The following is an 18,990-nucleotide window of genomic DNA, read 5'->3' on the forward strand; positions in this document are numbered from 1 at the left end:
TTGCGGTGTGTGGGCTTCTCATTGTGGTGCGTGGGCTTCTCATTTCACCCTTAGGGTTCACTTTAATGAAGTAAAGAGTGTTGCACATTCTATGGGTTTGCATAAAAGTATGATGACATATATCCATCATTATAATGTCATTCAAAGTATTTCCACTGCTCATAAAAACTTCCGTACTCTGTGTATTCATCTCCTCTCTCCCCCCACACATGTGGCAACCATTGATCTTTTTATTGTCTCCATAGTCTTGCCTTTTCCAGAATGGCATATAGTTGGAAGCCATTTTTCTTTTTCTTTTTTTTTTTTCCTTGAAAAGAGAGATTCAAAGCCTTTATGTCTATAGGACCACTCGTGGCCCACCCATGTAGACTGGACAGGCTCTAGGTGGCAAACTCCCCACATAAATACTGTAGCTTTTCTACCAGTATTGAGCTCTGACCCAGCAGCCACGTGGAGGTGCAGGGGGGACATGTGTCAGGTATTTGTTCATAGGAAGGCCACAAGTTTTGTGTCCCTTGTCACAATGTACCCAGATTCCTGTTGGATGTGTTGTAAACAGAGGAACCATTTCTTCAGGCCCCCTGCTCTGAGCACACCCCATATAGGGGATATTTCTTTTTTGTACATTTTTCCTTTAGTGGCCCTTAAAAAGCAGTTCCTTTTGTACTTCAGTATTTAACAGAATGTAGCAAATACGTTTAAGTGGCACATGAAGGGAAACTTACATTCTACAGTCTAGCGATCTCCCGAGCTCCGTAGTTTGTGATTTTTATTTTTTTGTTTTCTTAATTTACGTTTTTTATAGTTTATTATTATTATTTTAAAATTAATGAATTAATTAATTTTTGGCTGCCGTTGCGTCTTCGTTGCTGCACGTGGGCTTTCTCTAGTTGCAGTGAGCAGGGGCTACTCTTTGTTGCAGTGCGCGGGCTTCTCATTGCGGTGGCTTCTCTCGTTGCAGAGCACGGGCTCTAGGCGTGCGGGCTTCCGTAGTTGTGGCATGTGGGCTTCAGTAGTTGTGCCTCATGGGCTGTAGTGCGCAGGCTTAGTAGTTGTGGCGCACGGGCTTAGTTGCTCCGTGGCATGTGGGATATTCCCGGACCAGGACTCCAACCTGTGTCGCCTGCATTGGCAGGAGGATTCTTAACCACTCTGCCACCAGAGAAGCCCTATTTTTTTTAATCTTAAGAAATATTTTGTATATATTGTTCAAATCACATTTGCTGGCAAATGAATGCAGTTTACAAAATATTGCTTTTCATGTCCTATTTAATCCCATTTTTCATTACAGCAAGAAGGAAATAGTGTTTCACCAGTGATATGTGCCTTTTATTTTTCACTATTAAGCAGGAAACCTATAAAGAGACTTCTTAACTGGATTGAATACCTTCAGACTTTAAGCATCGCAGAAAATTTGTAGAGTTTTATCTTTAGATTTAATTTTTAGATGTATTTTAAATAATGATAGCTTTATATCATCATTATTAAATACAAAGATTGGAAAACTACACTTGCTTCTACAAATAAATCCATATATATATATATATATTTTGTATATTATCTGTGGCTACCTTTGCACTAATGGCAGAGTTATTTAGTTACAAAAGAATAGAGGATGTTTGGCCTGTGAGCCTGAAATATTCACTGTCTGGCCCTTTATAGAAAATGTTTGCTGACCCCTGATTTAGTGTAACGTATCAAGACACAGTATATACTAAGGATGAAGTTCACTGTTAATGAGAAATGTAAATCCATCTTTCCAGAAGTTTTTTTGATAGTTTTCAATCTTTTTGGCCAACTTATTATTTGAACCAGTTAGATTGTTTTTACCCTGTAATGTAGCTGATAGAGAGTTTAGGAATAGAATTAGGAATAGAAAGGTCAGCTCTGTCATTTTCTTGTTATTTATTTTTGTGTGTAATTTTAATATTATCTTCAACCAGTGGGGATTGTTTTTTATTTTTGTTTACTTATTTGCAAGAATCCTTTAAAATCATTGATCTATGTGGTGGGGGTTGGTTTAGTTGGGAAAAAAATAGAAACCATAATTTGTAAGTTTATTTAGTCAGACATGTATTAATTGCAGTACAGTATGTCATGGTATCCTGAAAGCACATGAGTAACTGCAGACAGACACTGTTGTTCTCCCTCGAACACTGTGGAACTTCCATTCTATTCTCAGGACACCTTATATGTAATAAATGATATGGAAACACTTGACAGATTCGGAGAGGGCATCATTGTTCGTCTGTACATTTAATACTGGCGAAGTGTAATTCTTATAGTTTAAGATTAAAAACAGGATAAAATAAGAGTTTTAATGTTTCTGTACTTTCATTGGAAAGTCTTGTGCATTCCGGTTAGGAGATGACTCTCTTATATACTGTTTGTGTAAGTTCTTTCTGAATGTAGGCGTAATCCCTGAATATAAATAAAAGGTTGTAGCATAATAAGAATTGAGCTCGAAGTCTTGCAAAGACTCTCTTGTGTGAATAGTACTATCAGCAACTATGGTTAGAGAATCTGGAGGCCAAACAAAGCCTCACTTAGGTGCTTCATCTGTTCTTGTCCTCTGTGGATAGCCATCTCTCTTCCAATAAGATTTTGTATCTGCAGCTAATTAAATCCAGAATAGAACCTTAGAAAGGAGGTTACAGGACTGTGTCTTCTTGCCATTCTGTAACCCACCAGAAACACTGCAATGAGCAAGACACTACCTAATAGGCTTCCTTAGGTGGGGATTTACTTTGGGGAGCTGACAAAAATATGGAGTCACACTACCTGGGTTCAAATTCTGGACTTCTCATTTTATTAGCTGTGTATTCTTAGGCAAGTTTACTTTAAACTCTCTGTGTCACAGTTTCCTCTTATGTTAAATGGGGAGAATGGTATCCAATTTATAAGGTTGTTATGAAAAATTAGTTAATCCATATACAGTGCTTAGGATAGTATCTGGCACATATGAAGTGCTCAACAAATGTTTGTTAGTATTTCACTTTTTGAAGGTTCAGATTTTGTCGGTACACTGAGAATATTTATCTCTTCAAGCAGATTCTCTTAACCAAGTTCACGAGGCTGATATATAAAAACCTCAAGAATGCCTGTGTTGGTATGACCAGTGCTTTTTTGCCTTTGGGTGGCAATGTGGAACACCAAATCCTAAGCAGAAAGGTTATGGTGAACATGAAATTTGAATTAGGGCCATTAGTTAGATGAATCCAGTGTTTTGTGTATAATACCAAAGTAGCTAAAATGAATATTTATTACCTTTTCCTGTATTTAAGAATTTCTCCACTTAAAATGCCAGACATCTACTTTCAACCTCATTTGCAGCTTGCCGTAGGTTCTTTTGGTCTGATCCGCTTTCCATGGACTTTGACTCTGAAGAGCTGGTGATGCAAGCAAGCAGGGACTGCAGTGGTGGTGGTGCATGTAGCAAGATTGAGTTCCCAGAGCAGCAGTGGTAGTCGTATTGCAGTGGCTGGGGATAGTGGAAGTTGGCAGTGGAAGCAGAGATATCCTGACCAGACTAGTTCTACTGCCAGATTTTAGGTGTTGTTCTTGACATCCATCCCTGGGTTTTCAACTTCTCCAGGTGAGTCTGAGCTGCTCTTAAAATAAGGTTTTGTTTTGTTTTTTTTTCTGCTTAGACTATCTAGAATCAGTTTTAGTTGCTGAACTTACAGACTAAGTTGTTCTTGCGACTAAGGACTCTGGCTGATACTGACGCTACAGTAGCCTGATGCATTCGTCTCACAGTAGGGATGGAAAGGTCATGGGAATTCAGCTGGAATGTTTGAAGTTCATTGGCTCCCTCTTTTTTGAGAGTGTTAGGGTCACTGTATTCCCAGGGCCTAGAATTGTGCCTGGTATATAGTAGGTGCTCAGTAAACCTCTGTGGAATGAATGAGTGATGGGTTCATTCTGCCAATGAACCCAATTGTATGTCTGCCAATATGTGTATCAGTGATTGCTTTTTCTCAGCTTCTGGGGCTGTCCAAAACTTCCGAATGAAGTACAGATTTTTTTCTTTAGGTGTGTTAATACATATGTAATCCTATATAACAGTTACATTTTATTGGTTTGGGAATTGTTTTGTCTTTTAAACTCATTTGGCTTATCTGTGCTCTGTGGGCGTTTTAGTTTAGCCCTGGGGTGTATGATTGTCTGTGATTTTGTGTGTGTGTGTGTGTGTGTGTGTGTGTAGAGGGGCACTTCACAGAGCCCCAAAGTGCTGACAAGGACTTAAATCCCTTCCTGGTGTCAGAGCTTTCCCGGCATTCTGGAAGCCATCACTTCTTGAGTCTTCCTCATGAGGCTTGTTGGTGGAATAAAGAAAAGACCATACACCCACAGACAGTTCCGTACACGTGTGCACACGCATGTGCATGCACACACACACACACAGAGAACTGTATTTAAATCTAATAACTTTATGACTTTATGTAGTTAAGTTTCCTACAGATGTCCTGCTTTTCCCCTGATGGTGATGCTGAAATTGGGAAAGACAGAAAATACAGGCCCCTTATCTCCTCTTTTCTTTTTCCTCTGTTCCAGGTCTTCCCTTTAAGAAACTGTATGGGAACTGGCAATTTACACCCATATTCTGGTCATTTGCCTACATTTACTGAGCCCCTTCCTGGGTGCCATAGGATGATGGCCTTCTGAGGCTGGAGGTGCTGGGATTTGAGAGGTCGAGGTGGCTTGTTCCCAGTTCCTTATGTTCCTTGCCTCTCTTCCTGGTCGAGGGGCTGAGGCTGGTGGCAGAGGGCAGTATACCGGAGATCCCTCTCTCTCCATCTCTAGAACACAGTGTTTTAGACTTCGTGTTCTCATAAATCAGGACTTTGAGATGAAGATTCGTGAACAAGCTCATCAAGAGGTAGGATCATCTGGCCTTCCCTTCTTGAGTTTCAGATAAAGAAACAAGCCTAGAGGGTAGTGACTCATCCACGGTGATCAGTTGGTCAGGGCTAGAGTGAGTATCTAAATATATTTCCAAGGGCAAACTGAAATCCTATAAACGCTGAGCCCCATCTGAGGCCTCCTGTAACATAAAGCTAGCAGGGTTGGGGAGGGTGAGGGATTTATTCTGTAGTTTCCTTCCTTGCATCTTATGAAGAGTCAACACCTTACTTCTGGTTGCTCTAGTTTGCTACCATGCTTCATTGTTGAGAGTGGACCCCAGGTCTGCAGTCTTTGGTCTGGAACACAGCCCAGTCCTAAATTGCCTGTCTTGGGCCATGGGTTACCAAGTTTACAGACAACAATCCTGTGCCTCTGTAGACACGTGACCAGGCTATTAATAGATCTGAAGTTCTGGGAGAGTCTCAGCTCTTCCCCCACTTCCCCACTCCCAGCAGCCTGCCTGCTGGTAATTTCCTCAGTGCTCAGCTAGACACAGAATGGAAACAGGGCAGTCTGCCCATCCCCTTTTAGGAGGTAAGACAGGCCCAAGTCTGTATGAGTAACCTCTGGCCTTGTGGGTCTCTGTGCTGTATCAGGTCAAATGAAAGTGCTTAGCATTTAGGAGGAAATAATAGCCCTGTGCTCTAGGTGGGATTTTTTTTTTTTAAATAAATCTGTGTTGGACCCTTACTATATGAAAGACACTGAACTAGGCCCTTTGAATGTGTTATCTCAACCTTCTCTACAACCTTGTGAGATAGGTATTATTCTTATTTTATAGAGATTATTAAAACTCAGAAAGGTTGACTAAGTAACCTACTGTCACACAGCTAAACAACACTTGAATCCAGGCCCTCTGATCTTGTTTTTCCTAAATGACAGCTTCCCTGTTTACAACTTTCTTTAGTAAAATTGGGCTAGGGTAATTTGCACAAATTATCATTGGGGGCACCTGTGTTATTGAATGATTCCACACAGCTCAGAGAAATGGGGGTGAACCTGAAAGGAGGGCAAGAAGGCCTGTCAGTCTGTGGGCAATCAAAGGGAACTCAGTGGGTAGCTATAGCAGGATGGTACCTTTCATAGGCCTGTGTGCCCTGAGTGAACTCAGGTCAGATAGTGGTTGTCCTGCAGGCTAATAAACCATATTCCTTAGCATGGCATTCAAGGCACTCAGAGGTGGGGTTTCTGCTTCATAACTCCTCTTCCGTCTCTTCTTACTTCCTGTCACACAGACTGTTCTTTGTTCTATTGTTCGTCAAGTCTGCTGTCATCTTCCATGCATGGGCATTTGTAGGCTCTATTAAGGTCTGAATCAAAAAGTAACCATTGACAGCTTAGGGCTGAGCAGATAGTTTTGAATCCCCAGTCACTCCAGAGCCATTTTGGACTGGAGCTCTCTCATTCCTTCATTCCTTCACTCATGTATTCAGTTATTCTAACATATTGGGCACTCCCTCTGTGCCAGGTACTGTACTAGGCTCTGGGAATCAGTATAATGAACAAGACAGATATGGTTCCTGCTCTCCTAGAGCTTACAGTGTAGGAGGGAAGGCAAAAATAAAACAGATAATCACAATGAAGTCTGATGACTTATGAGGCAGAAATAAGGGATGTGATGAGAGCGTACTTATGGCTGGGGAACTTAATATTGTTTAGGGTGTCAGGAAAGACCTCAACACTACCATAATAGATGACATTTAAGTTGAGACCTGAGAATTGAGAAAAAATAGCTAAGTAAGTGGGGTTAAGAAAGGTAAATTCTAGGCAGCAGATAGAGTATATGCAGAGGCCTAAAGTCCAGGTGATAGGGATAAGGCCACGTCCTTGTTGGTTCATTTATTAAGCAACCATTTACAGCTGGTGGGTTGTGTCATGCACTGTGCTAGGGTCTGCGGACATACAAAACAATCAGACATGGTCCCTACCTGCCCTGGAGACGCTCAGTTAGGAGCAGTGGCTTTACTGCTTGGTAACCAGGGTGCTAAAGTCATCCTAGGTCTTGGATTCAATCTCCTGGCTCCCATGTGACAAGACTTAACACCTTCAGAGACACTGCCTGCCCTTGAGTATTTGGGCCACCTGTCAAGCAGAGAGGATGTGGACCACAGCTGGAAACTTGTAGCATTTGCTTTCATCCCTGGCTTCACACTTGCCAGATCCTTGGTTGATGGGGTTCATCTACAGACCTGAGGTTGATGGAGGTCAAAAAATTGGCTTTTACCTCAGCAGGAGCATAGAAGAGGCTTTCTGGCTAAGATGGAGTTGCCGTGGTTGTCAGAGATGTGTCCCTGTTGCCTCATATTTGTTAGTTGGATTGATTGTGTGGTCTCAGACCCATCCATTGTCTTGAATACACCTATGGTGGTATTTTAGCTCTGTTTTTCTGAGTTCTGGTACCTCTTATAATAGACAGAAGGCCAGTGGCTGGCTGCCTTGGACTGTGCAATTGCCTAACTCCAGGGTGCGCTGTTCACATAGACTGTGTTGTGAATGGGGCCACCCCTCCCTAACTGTGCAGCAGTGCATCCTTGTGGCTCTGGTTAAAGGGAAAGGAAGTTATTTAAACACTGACTGTGTGCCTCAGGCTAGTGGTTTATATTCTTTACTTCATTTAATAATCTCAATAATGCTCTGAGGTAAATACTATTATTATGCTTATTTACAGATGAGAAGACTGAAGGTTCGGTGAAGCTAGTGAGTAGTGCCTTGGGATTAGAGCTCGGGTCTGACTGAAGTTCATGCTTCTCTGCCACTCCCAGCTGTTTCCCAATGTGGTCACAGACTTCAGGTCTTGCGTGTCATCTTGTTTCCATGGCTTGCTTGGCCTTGTCTATTTTGACTTATCTGTCTGGCCGCCCTGTGTCAGTAACCTAAGGATTCTCAGCATGGCTGAGGCTCAGGAATGTGTCCTGCTTGGGAGATACTCTAGAGTCATTTTTTTTTCCATCTAAAATTATTTTTGTGTTTAGCAGGAGGCAACAATATAACTGTAGCTAAAGTCATTTTAAAGGGTAAGTCAGCTCTGGATTTGCTGGGCTGCCTTTCTCACTGCAGCTCCCACAGCGTTCTCAGTAGGATAGAAGCCGGGGATGGCTCACTGGAGATGAGTTTGGGTGAAAAAGGCATTGGATCTGGGCTTGGCTGATGGGATGAGATTCCCTCAGCCTTTCTAAGTTGCATGGCTGCTAGGGTTGGTTGGATCTTTGCAAATTAGTACTTAATGTTCCTTTTCCAGGGACCTGTGGTTCTCGTTTCTCCCTTTTAGGAGAGGACCTGCCTCTTCAACTGGGGATTCTGGAGCTACTGACCTTAGAGTGGGGAGGGTTTTTCCTTCCTGGAGTTTTCGGGGGTGTGTTTGGTGTGGGAGAGGGCTGTGTCAGGCGGAGTCTGGGGGAAGGCAGGAGGAGAGGTGGGTTGTGTATTTACTGCCTCACCTGCTTTTCAGTACTCTTTCTTCCCTTCCTTTCTCTTGGCAGTTTTGCAGTCCCATTTGAGAAGTAGGATCTAAATAACAGAAGGCCTCTGCACTCACCTAGCTTGTGCTTCAGCTACCCCAGACTGCTTGCAGGTCCTGAAGCATGACAGGCTATTTCATATCTCAGGTCTTTGTACATTTTGTTCCCTCTGTCCTTTCCATCCCTAGAGAAGAGGGAAGATGTCCTTTCCATCTTCTCTGCCCCATGGATACATCCTCATCCTTTCAAGACTCAGTTTAGATGTTACCTTTTCAGTGACATTGCCTTTGATCCCCTCTTTCTATGGAGGTAGGCACTCTGTACAGGCCTTTGTTGTACCATGTTTACTCACTTAACTCTCTGCTTCGCTGTGCATATCTTGAGCCCCTTAAGAGCAAGAGACTGAGTCGGTTTCATCTTTCTTTAGCAGGCACAGGACCTGAAGGAGACTAGAGTATCAAGAAATTTGAACTGAACTACACTGATGCCTGAACTAGATGGTTGTACAACTATCTTGTGTACCTCCATAAACTAAAAAAGGATTCTCTTGCATAATTCACTGTATTGTGTTATCTTCTAGGTCCCATAGTCCTTCAAACATGCATGACGGTAGCTGACTTCCAGAGAGAACAGTGTTGTGCTCTACAGATGTTGTCTTTGCCTGCTTTGCCCTTCATCTCACAGTGCTCTTCTAGCCCCCTGGGCCTGATCCAGGGAATGAATAGGGAGGAAATGCCAGAAATGAGCCACACTTGGTATCCTGAATCCTTAATTTGCAGGTTTGGTCCTGTGGGGCAGTGCAAGATGAGAAAATAGAAATGAACCCGTTCCCTGTAATAGCAGCTGAACCGATTGCCTCCAAGTTATGACTGCCATCACTGTTGCTGCAGCAGCCATAGCCATGAGGCACTCCCCTTACTGTATTCTGGGTCTAAGACAATCAGTTCTTCTAAATCAGCTCACTTGGCTCACCCTGAGTTTCTCAGAGGACTGAGATCCTGAAACAAGTCCTATTACACTTGTTTTTCTACCATTGTCGGGCCACAGACTGTGAGATCGTTTATTCTTATCCCTTCATTTTTATAGGGGAGGAAACTGAAGTTCACAGTGCCCTGGGACTAGCTCATGGTCATGTGACTAGTAAGTGTCAGCTGAGGCTAGACACCGGTCTTCCAGCTCCCTGCAGAGTGGTCTCTTCACTATGCCTTGTTGCCTCTGATATGTTTCCTCTTTTTATTTGTAATTCCTGTAGATTGTGAACTTGGTGAGGGTGAGGGAGCCAGGAAACTTGATATCTTTTCCTTCTATCACCCCCTCCTCCTGCCTAGGCTAGGCAGAGAAGACGTTCAGGGAAGACTTGGTGAAGGACTGAATAGAAACCTAAGTTGGCCCAGGAAGATCTCATGGGCTAAGCCAGAGGAAGACTAAAGAAAACAGATCCCTCCCAGTTTCACTGGAACATCTTTGATTTTGGTGATGATTCCTGTGGTTTGGCTTTGCTAGTGTTAAACGCAACCTTGGCTGGAGCATGGACGAGGTGTGGTTTGTGATACTGATATTTTATCTGGTGAAAGCCAGATCTATAATGAAACTTCTGGGAAAATACCACATCTCAGCTAACTGAAGATCCCTTTGGGTTTTCAGACCCCTCCCTTGCTCTCCAGCAGCAATCACAGGGCATAGAGATTGGACGCATCATTGCTAACTCCATTACAAATAGATAGCGTTGCTTCAGTGCTTACTATGATTTCTGGAACTATTTTAGGTATTTCAAAATTCTTTTAATCCTCACAATCCTCCATGAGTAGTTACTGTAATTTTTTTTAACCTTTCAAATCGATTTTATTGAGATGTAATTTACATATAGTAAAATGCACTCATTTTAAGTGTTCAGTTTGAGTTTTGACAAATATATACACCTCTGGAACCTCTCCCCTGCAGTCAAGATATAGAACATTTCCATCAGTGGGTACTATTATTATCTTCATTCTACAGGGAGAACACTGAGGTACAGAGGAATTAAGTGGTTTGTTCAAGGTCTCATGGCTAATAAGTGATAGAACCAAGATTTGAACCCAGGCTGTCTGACTCCAGAGCCCATGTTCTTAACTACTGTGCTATTCTGCCTTCCGTCTCTTCTTTTGTGGTCCAGCCATTGCCTGTCTTGCCCTGGTGGACAAGTGCATTAAAGAGTAAGATGACATAGGCTTAATAGTCTACGCACTAAAGGGGTCTTGAGGAGCAAGAGGCCCAGAAGTAGGCGGTGGAGAGGGATGAAACAGCTATCAGTACCGCTAGAACCTCAGGACCAAAGTAGGCAGAACTACTTGCCTTATGCCCAGCCTTTGCCTCTCCAGGCCTGTGAAGAATGGGGTGGACTAGGGAGCCTGCTAACAGGGTATAATGTAGTGTCTGAAAAAGGGACTGGCTCCTAGGCTCACAGAACAAGATATAGAAATATAGATGATAGATCACGATAGTCGCATATGCTCTGAGACTGCTCTCTGTGGTAGGCTGCAGCCAGTTCTGGGCTAGGCACTATAACGGCAACATGGACAGGCCAGAGCATATGTAAAGGAGGCAAGATGGAGGGGGACCTTGAAATCTAGTGCTTTGGAGAGGAATTGAAGGAGCCAGGTTTGGAAGCCCTGAAGAGAAAATGTAATCATTGTCTTCCTATCCTTGAAAGGCTGTTCTTTGGAAGAGAAAATCAACTTGTTTTCCTGTGTGGCTTCAGAAGGCATAATTAGAGCCCTATGGGTGGGCCAGTATAGCATATTTTGGAAAAATTAAAGTGCAGTGGATATGAAATGCCTCATTAGCTTGTCATCTGTTTGAAGTACAAATAAGGTCTGATGTCTTTCCAATATTAAGGTTAATCTCTTGAATGACTATAAAATTATCAGGAAATTTAGTATGTTTCTCTTGGGGATTTTCCTCCTCCCTCTTTCTCTTTCTGAAGTATTAAGAACTCTAAGGGGTCAGGCTTAGTTCCAAATAGTGGGCTAGAGAATCTTATTGGTCTGGTTGTGGGCCCCATATTTTAGCTTCTGTTGATGATAACACATTGTGGCTTTTAAAAACGGACTACTCACAGTATGTTGTTTCCTTATTTAGTGTAGCTGTGAGGACTTGGTTCTGCACAAGTGACAGTGGTTCTTTGAGGGAGGATGATATAGTGCTCCTTGAATGTCACACCTGGCCTAGGCTTTACTGTGTTTGACCTCTCCAAGTCATGTCTATATATGCTCGTCCACCGGAGAAAGGAACTTCTTCAATCTCTAGTTGGCTGGGTCTAGAAGTGTTTGCATAGCCAGCATTCTTCCATGATCATTTTGGTTATGGTATTGAGCTTAGAACACCCATTCATACTTTCTCTTTCCTCAGTGTGAGTGCTTACTGTAGGCTCTTACTGTCCTTTCCTACCTTTAACTTGACTTAAAATCTCAAGTCAGTCTGAGAAATTCTAATAGTATAGAACCTCAAAAGAAAGGTGGTCAAGGTTTCAGTCTTTGGTCCTGGGAGAGCTTTGGACCCTGTGTATATTTGTATCCATTTTTCCCAGTTTTACATACCAAGGAGTATTGGGAACAGTCTTTGCCAAGTCACAGAAGATCATGTTGTATCCTTTTCCCCAGGGATAATGTGTGCCTGCTTGCTTTATATTTATATAATTAAAGGGGGGTTAAAAAAACCCTTAAGAACAATAGTCTGTGCCAAGATGACTTGATATTTCTAAGAGAGAGAGGGGCTGACAACTTTTAAAATGGCAGTTTTTCTCTAACTAAAGTAGTTTGGATTGTTGTTTTATCTGGTCCCCTGCTAATAAACAAGGAAGATTTTCCAAACTACTGTAACTCCCTATCACTGGGCCATGCAGAGATAGGAGTGGGCCATGCAGAGATAGGAGTGCTTTGACTTTACAACTGTTAAACAGAGACTAGCTGCCTAGGGCCACAGGGAGGAAATGCTGAATTTCTTAATAAGACCACCATCCAGAATGACTAAGGTTGGCATTAGAAGATGTGAGAAGGGGCAACTGGACCATGTCATCTGAACCTGGATCTTGAAACCCTTTCCTTCATTGAGGGACTGATTCTTACTAAATATCTGTACTACCACCATACTAGCTTCTGGAAGGTACTGCTTTCCTTTTATGTTTGGGTCCAAGTTGGGTACAGGAGCTTTTTTTTTCACTATCATGTAACTGGGTCCTACACAGAATGTTGTTGTTTGGTCTTGCTTGACTATTTCCCTTTATTTCTTTTCCTTTTTTTTTTGAATTTTATTTTTTATACAGCAGGTTCTTATTAGTTATCTATTTTATATACATCAGTGTGTACATGTCTATCCCAATCTCCCAATTCATCACAACCCCATCCCCACCCCCCACCCCACTTTCCCCCACTGGTGTCCATACGTTTGTTCTCGACATCTGTGTCTCAATTTCTACCCTGCAAACTGGTTCATCTGTACCATTTTTCTAGGTTCCACATATATGCGTTAATATACGATATTTGTTTTTCTCTTTCTGATTTACTTCTCTCTGTATGACAGTCTCTAGGTCCATCCACGTCTCTACAAATGACCCAATTTCGTTCCGTTTTATAGCTGAGTAATATTCCATTGTATATATGTACCATGTCTTCTTTATCCATTCGTCTGTCGATGGGCATTTAGGTTGCTTCCATGACCTGGCTATTGTAAAGAGTGCTGCAATGAACATTGGGGTGCATATGTCTTTTTGAATTACGGTTTTCTCTGGGTATATCCCCAGTAGTGGGATTGCTGGGTCATATGGTAGTTCTATTTTTAGTTTTTTAAGGAACCTCCATACTGTTCTCCATAGTGGCTGTATCAATTTACATTCCCACCAACAGTGCAAAAGGGTTCCCTTTTCTCCACACCCTTTCCAGCACTTACTGTTTGTAGAGTTTCTGATGATGCCGATTCTAACTGGTGTGAGGTGGTACCTCACTGTAGTTTTGATTTGCATTTCTCTAATAATTAGTGATGTTGAGCAGCTTTTCATGTGCTTCTTGGCCATCTGTATGTCTTCTTTGGAGAAATGTCTATTTAGGTCTTCTGCCCATTTTTGGATTGGGTTGTTTGTTTTCTTAATATTGAGCTGCATGAGCTGTTTATATATTTTGGAGATTAATCCTTTGTCCGTTGATTCATTTGCAAATATTTTCTCCCATTCTGAGGGTTGCCTTTTTGTCTTGTTTGTAGTTTCCTTTGCTTTGAAAAAGCTTTGAAGTTTCATTAGGTCCCATTTGTTTATTTTTGTTTTTATTTCCATTACTCTAGGAGGTGGATCCAAAAAAATCTTGTTGTGATTTATGTCATAGAGTGTTCTGCCTATGTTTTCCTCTAAGAGTTTTATAGTGTCTGGTCTTAAATTTAGGTCTCTAATCCATGTTGAGTTTATTTTTGTGTATGGTGTTAGGGAGTGTTCTAATTTCATTCTTTTACATGTAGCTGTCCAGTTTTCCCAGCACCACTAATTGAAGAGACTGTTTTTTCTCCGTTGTATATCCTTGCCTCCTTTGTCATAGATTAGTTGAACATAGGTGCGTGGGTTTATCTCTGGGCTTTCTATCCTGTTTCATTGATCTGTATTTCTGTTTTTGTGCCAGTACCATATTGTCTTGATGACTGTAGCTTTGTAGTATAGTCTGAAGTCAGGCAGTCTGGTTCCTCCAGCTCCGTTTTTCTTTCTCAAGATTGCTTTAGCTATTCGGGGTCTTTTGTGTTTCCATACAAATTGTGACATTTTTTGTTCTAGTTCTGTGAAAAATGCCATTGGTAGTTTGATAAGGATCGCATTGCATCTGTAGATTGCTTTGGGTAGTATAGTCATTTTCACAATGTTGATTCTTCCAATCCAAGAACATGGTATATCTCTCCATCTGTTTGTGTCATCTTTGATTTCTTTCATCAGTGTCTTATAGTTTTCTGAGTACAGGTCTTTTACCTCCTTAGGTAGGCTTATTCCTTGGTATTTTATTCTTTTTGTTGCAATGGTGAATGAGATTGTTTCCTTAATTTCTCTTTCTGATCTTTTGTTGTTAGTGTATAGGAATGCAAGAGATTTCTGTGCATTAATTTTGTATCCTACAACTTTACCAAATTCACTGATTAGCTCTAGTAGTTTTCTGGGGGCATCTTTAGGATTCTCTATGTATGGTATCATGTCATCTGCAAAGAGTCACAGTTTTACTTCTTCTTTTCCAATTTGTATTCCTTTTATTTCTTTTTCTTCTCTGACTGCCATGGCTAGGACTTCCAAAACTATGTTGAAAAATAGTGGTGAGAGTGGACAACCTTGTCTTGTTCCTGATCTTAGAGGAAATGGTTTCAGTTTTTCACCATTGAGAATGATGTTTGCTGTGGGTCTGTCATATATGGCCTTTATTATGTTGAGGTAGGTTCCCTCTATGCCCACTTTCTGGAGAGTTTTTATCTTAAATCAGTGTTGAATTTTGTCAAAAGCTTTTTCTGCATCTATTGAGATGATCATATGGTTTTTCTTCTTCAATTTGTTAATATGGTGTATCACATTGATTGATTTGCGTATATTGAAGAATCCTTGCATCCCTGGGATAAATCCCACTTGATCATGGTGTATGATCCTTTTAATGTGTTGTTGGATTCTGTTTGCTGGTATTTTGTTGAGAATTTTTGCATCTATAGTCATCAGTGATATTGGTCTGTAATTTTCTTTTTTTGAAGTATCTTTGTCTGGTTTTGGAATCCAGGTCATGGTGGACTCATAGAATGAGTTTGGGAGTGTTCCTTCCTCTGAAAAGTTTTGGAAGAGTTTGAGAAGGATGGGTGTTAGGTCTTCTCTAAATGTTTGATAGAATTCACCTGTGAAGCCATCTGGTCCTGGACTTTTGTTTGTTGGAAGATTTTAAATCACAGTTTCAATTTCATTACTTGTGATTGGTCTGTTCATATTTTCTATTTCCTCCTGGTTCAGTCTTGGAAGGTTATATCTTTCTAAGAATTTGTCCATTTCTTCCAGTTTGTCCATTTTATTGGCATAAAGTTGCTTGTAGTAGTCTCTTATGATGCTTTGTATTTCTGCGGTATCCATTGTAACTTCTCCTTTTTCATTTCTAAATTTATTGATTTGAATCTTCTCCCTCTTTTTCTTGATGAATCTGGCTGAAGGTTTATCAATTTTGTTTATCTTCTCAAACAACCAGCTTTTAGTTTTATTGATCTTTGCTATTGTTTTCTTTGTTTCTTTTCCATTTATTTCTGCTCTGATTTTTATGATTTCTTTCCTTCTACTAACTTTGGGTTTTGTTTGTTCTTCTTTCTCTAGTTCCTTTAGGTGTAAGGTTAGATCGTTTATTTGAGATTTTTCTTGTTTCTTGAGGTAGGCTTGTATTGCTATAAACTTCCCTCTTAGAACTGCTTTTGCTGCATCCCAAAGGTTTTGGATCATTGTGTTTTCATTGTCATTTGTCTCTAGGTATTTTTTGATTTCCTCTTTGATTTCTTCAGTGATCTCTTGGTTATTCAGTAATGTATTGTTTAGCCTCCATGTGTTTGTGTTTTTTACATTTTTTACCCTGGAATTGATTTCTAATCTCATAGCGTTGTGGTCGGAAAAGATGCTTGATACGATTTCAAGTTTCTTAAATTTACCGAGGCTTGATTTGTGACCCAAGATGTGATCTATCCTGGAGAATGTTCCGTGTGCACTTGAGAAGAAAGTGTAATCTGCTGTTTTTGGATGGAATGTCCTATAAATATCAATTAAATCTATCTGTTCTATTGTGTCATTTAGAGCTTGTGTTTCCTTTTTAATATTCTGTCTGGATGATGTGTCCATTGGTGTAAGTGGGGTGTTAAAGTCCCCACTATTATTGTGTTACTGTCGAATTCCTCTTTTTTTTTTGCGGTATGCGGGCCTCTCACCGTTGTGGCCTCTCCCATTGCAGAGCACAGGTTCCGGACGCGCAGACTCAGCGGCCATGGCTCACGGGCCCAGCCGCTCCGCGACATGTGGGATCTTCCCGGACCGGGGCAAAAACCCACGTCCCCTGCATTGGCAGGCAGACTCTCAGCCACTGCGCCACCAGGGAAGCCCTGAATTCCTCTTTTATAACTGTTAGCAGTTGCCTTATGTATTGAGGTGCTCCTATGTTGGGTGCATATATATTTATAATTGTTATATCTTCTTCTTGGATTGATCCCTTCATCATTATGTAGTGTCCTTTGTCTTTTGTAATAGTCTTTATTTTAAAGTCTATTTTGTCTATTATGAGAATTGCTACTCTGGCTTTCTTTTTATTTACATTTGCATGGAATATCTTTTTCCATCCCCTCACTTTCAGTCTGTATGTGTCCCTAGGTCTGAAGTGGGTCTCTTGTAGACAGCATATATGTGAGTCTTGTTTTTGTATCCATTCAGGGAGCCTGTGTCTTTTGGTTGGAGCATTTAATCCATTCACGTTTAAGGTAATTATCGATATGTATGTTCCTGTTACCATTTTCTTAATTGTTATGGGTTTGTCTTTGTAGGTCCTTTTTTTCTCTTGTGTTTCCCACTTAGAGAAGTTCCTTTAGCATTTGTTATAGAGCTGGTTTGGTGGTGCTGAATTCTCTTAGCTTTTGCTTGTCTGTAAAGCTTTTGATGTCTCCATGAATCTGAATGAGATCCTTGCTGGGTTGGGTAATCTTGGTTGTAGTTTCTTCCCTTTCATCACTTTAAATATGTCATGCCACTCCCTTCTGGCTTGTAGAGTTTCTGCTGAGAGATCAGCTATTAACCTTATGGGAGTTCCCTTGTATGTTATTTGTCATTTTTCCCTTGTTGCTTTCAATAATTTTTGTCTTTAATTTTTGTCAGTTTGATTACTATGTGTCTTGGTGTGTTTCTCCTTGTGTTTGTCCTGCCTGGAACTCTCTGCGCTTCCTGGACTTGAGTGGCTATTTCCTTTCCCATATTAGGGAATTTTTCGACTATAATCTCTTCAAATATTTTCTCGGGTCCTTTCTCTCTCTCTTCTCCTTCTGGGACTCCTATAATGCGAATGTTGTTGTGTTTAATGTTGTCCCAGAGGTCTCTTTGACGGTCTTCATTTCTTTTCATTCTTTTTTCTTTATTCTGTTCCATGGCAGTGAATTCCACCATTCTGTCTTCCAGGTCACTTATCCGTTCTTCTGCTTCAGTTATTCTGTTATTGATTCCTTCTAGTGTATTTTTCATTTCAGTTATTGTATTGTTCCTCTCTGTTTGTTTGTTCTTTCATTCTTCTAGGTGTTTGTTCTTTAATTCTTCTAGGTCTTTGTTAAACATTTCTTGTGTCTTCTGGATCTTTGTCTCCATTCTTTGTCTGAGGTCCTGGATCAACTAAACTATCATTATTATGAATTCTTTTTCTGGAAGGTTGTCTATCTCTATTTCCTTTAGTTGTTTTTCTAGGGTTTTATCTTGTTCCTTCATCTGGTACAAAGTCCTCTACCTTTTTATTTTGTCTATCTTTCTGTGAAAGTGGTTTTCCTTCCACAGGCTGCAGGATTGTAGTTCTTCTTGCTTCTTCTGTCTGCCCTCTGGTGGATGAGGATATTTAAGAGGCTTGTGCAAGCCTCTGGTCATGGGTGGAGCTGTGTGTTGTTCTGGTGGGCAGAACTCAATAAAACTTTAATCCACTTGTCTGCTGATGGATGGGGCTGGGTTCCCTCCCTGTTGGTTGTTTGGCCTGAGGCAACCCAGCACTGGAGGCTACCTGCCTCTTTGGTGAGGCTAATGGCAGACTCTGGGAGGGCTCATGCCAAGCAGTACTTCCCAGAACTTCTGCTGCCAGTGTCCTTGTCCCCATGGTGAGCCACAGCCACCCCCTACCTCTGCAGGAGACCCTCCAGTACTAGCAGGTAGGTCTGGTTCAGTCTCCTTTGGGGTCACTGCTCCGTCCCCTGGGTCCCGATGCGTACACTACTTTGTGTGTGCCCTCCAAGAGTGGAGTCTCTGTTTCCCCCTGTCCTGTTGAAGTCCTGCAGTCAAGTCCTGCTAGCCTTCAAAGTCTGATTCTCAGGGAATTCCTCCTCTCATTGCCGGACCCCCAGGTTGGGAAGCCTGACATGGGGCTCAGAACCTTCCCTCCAGTGGGTGGACTTCTGTGGTATAAATGTTCTCCAGTTTGTGAGTTACCCACCCAGAAGTTATGGGATTTGATTTTATTGTGATCGTGACCCTCCTACCGTCTCATTGTGGCTTCTCCTTTGTCTTTGGATGTGGGGTATCTTTTTTGGTGAGTTCCAGTGTCTTCCTGTCGATTATTGCTCAGCAGTTGGTTGTGATTCTGGTGCTCTCACAAGAGGGAGCGAGTGCATGTCCTTCTACTCCGCCATCTTGAACCAATCTCCCTACACAGAATGTTTAGACAAGAATTTTCTAAAGACTCAGACATGGCAATAGGACAGTAAATATAGTTATTGAAACTAGATAACCTGGCTTATAAAATGCTGTTTGATATCTGATGCTCTCAGAAGATAGGCAGTGCCATCACAGTTATCTGGTGATAAGCTGGAAGAAAGATGAGACATGGATGTGGGTCACGATGAGTTTCATCCGAAAGGCCCTTCTAGCTCTGAGAGTCTATGA

General features: G+C 41.5%; 1 protein-coding gene across 4 annotated transcripts in view; it reads left to right on the top strand.

The window, feature by feature from the left end:
* STIM1 (stromal interaction molecule 1) overlaps positions 1–18,990 on the top strand; it is a 194,465-nt gene that overhangs the window by 60,823 nt on the left and 114,652 nt on the right. The gene's annotated exons all lie outside the window — the stretch shown is intronic.

Source organism: Grampus griseus (genome assembly GCF_964374135.1).
Source record: "Grampus griseus genome assembly, chromosome: 8".
NCBI lineage: Eukaryota > Metazoa > Chordata > Mammalia > Artiodactyla > Delphinidae > Grampus > Grampus griseus.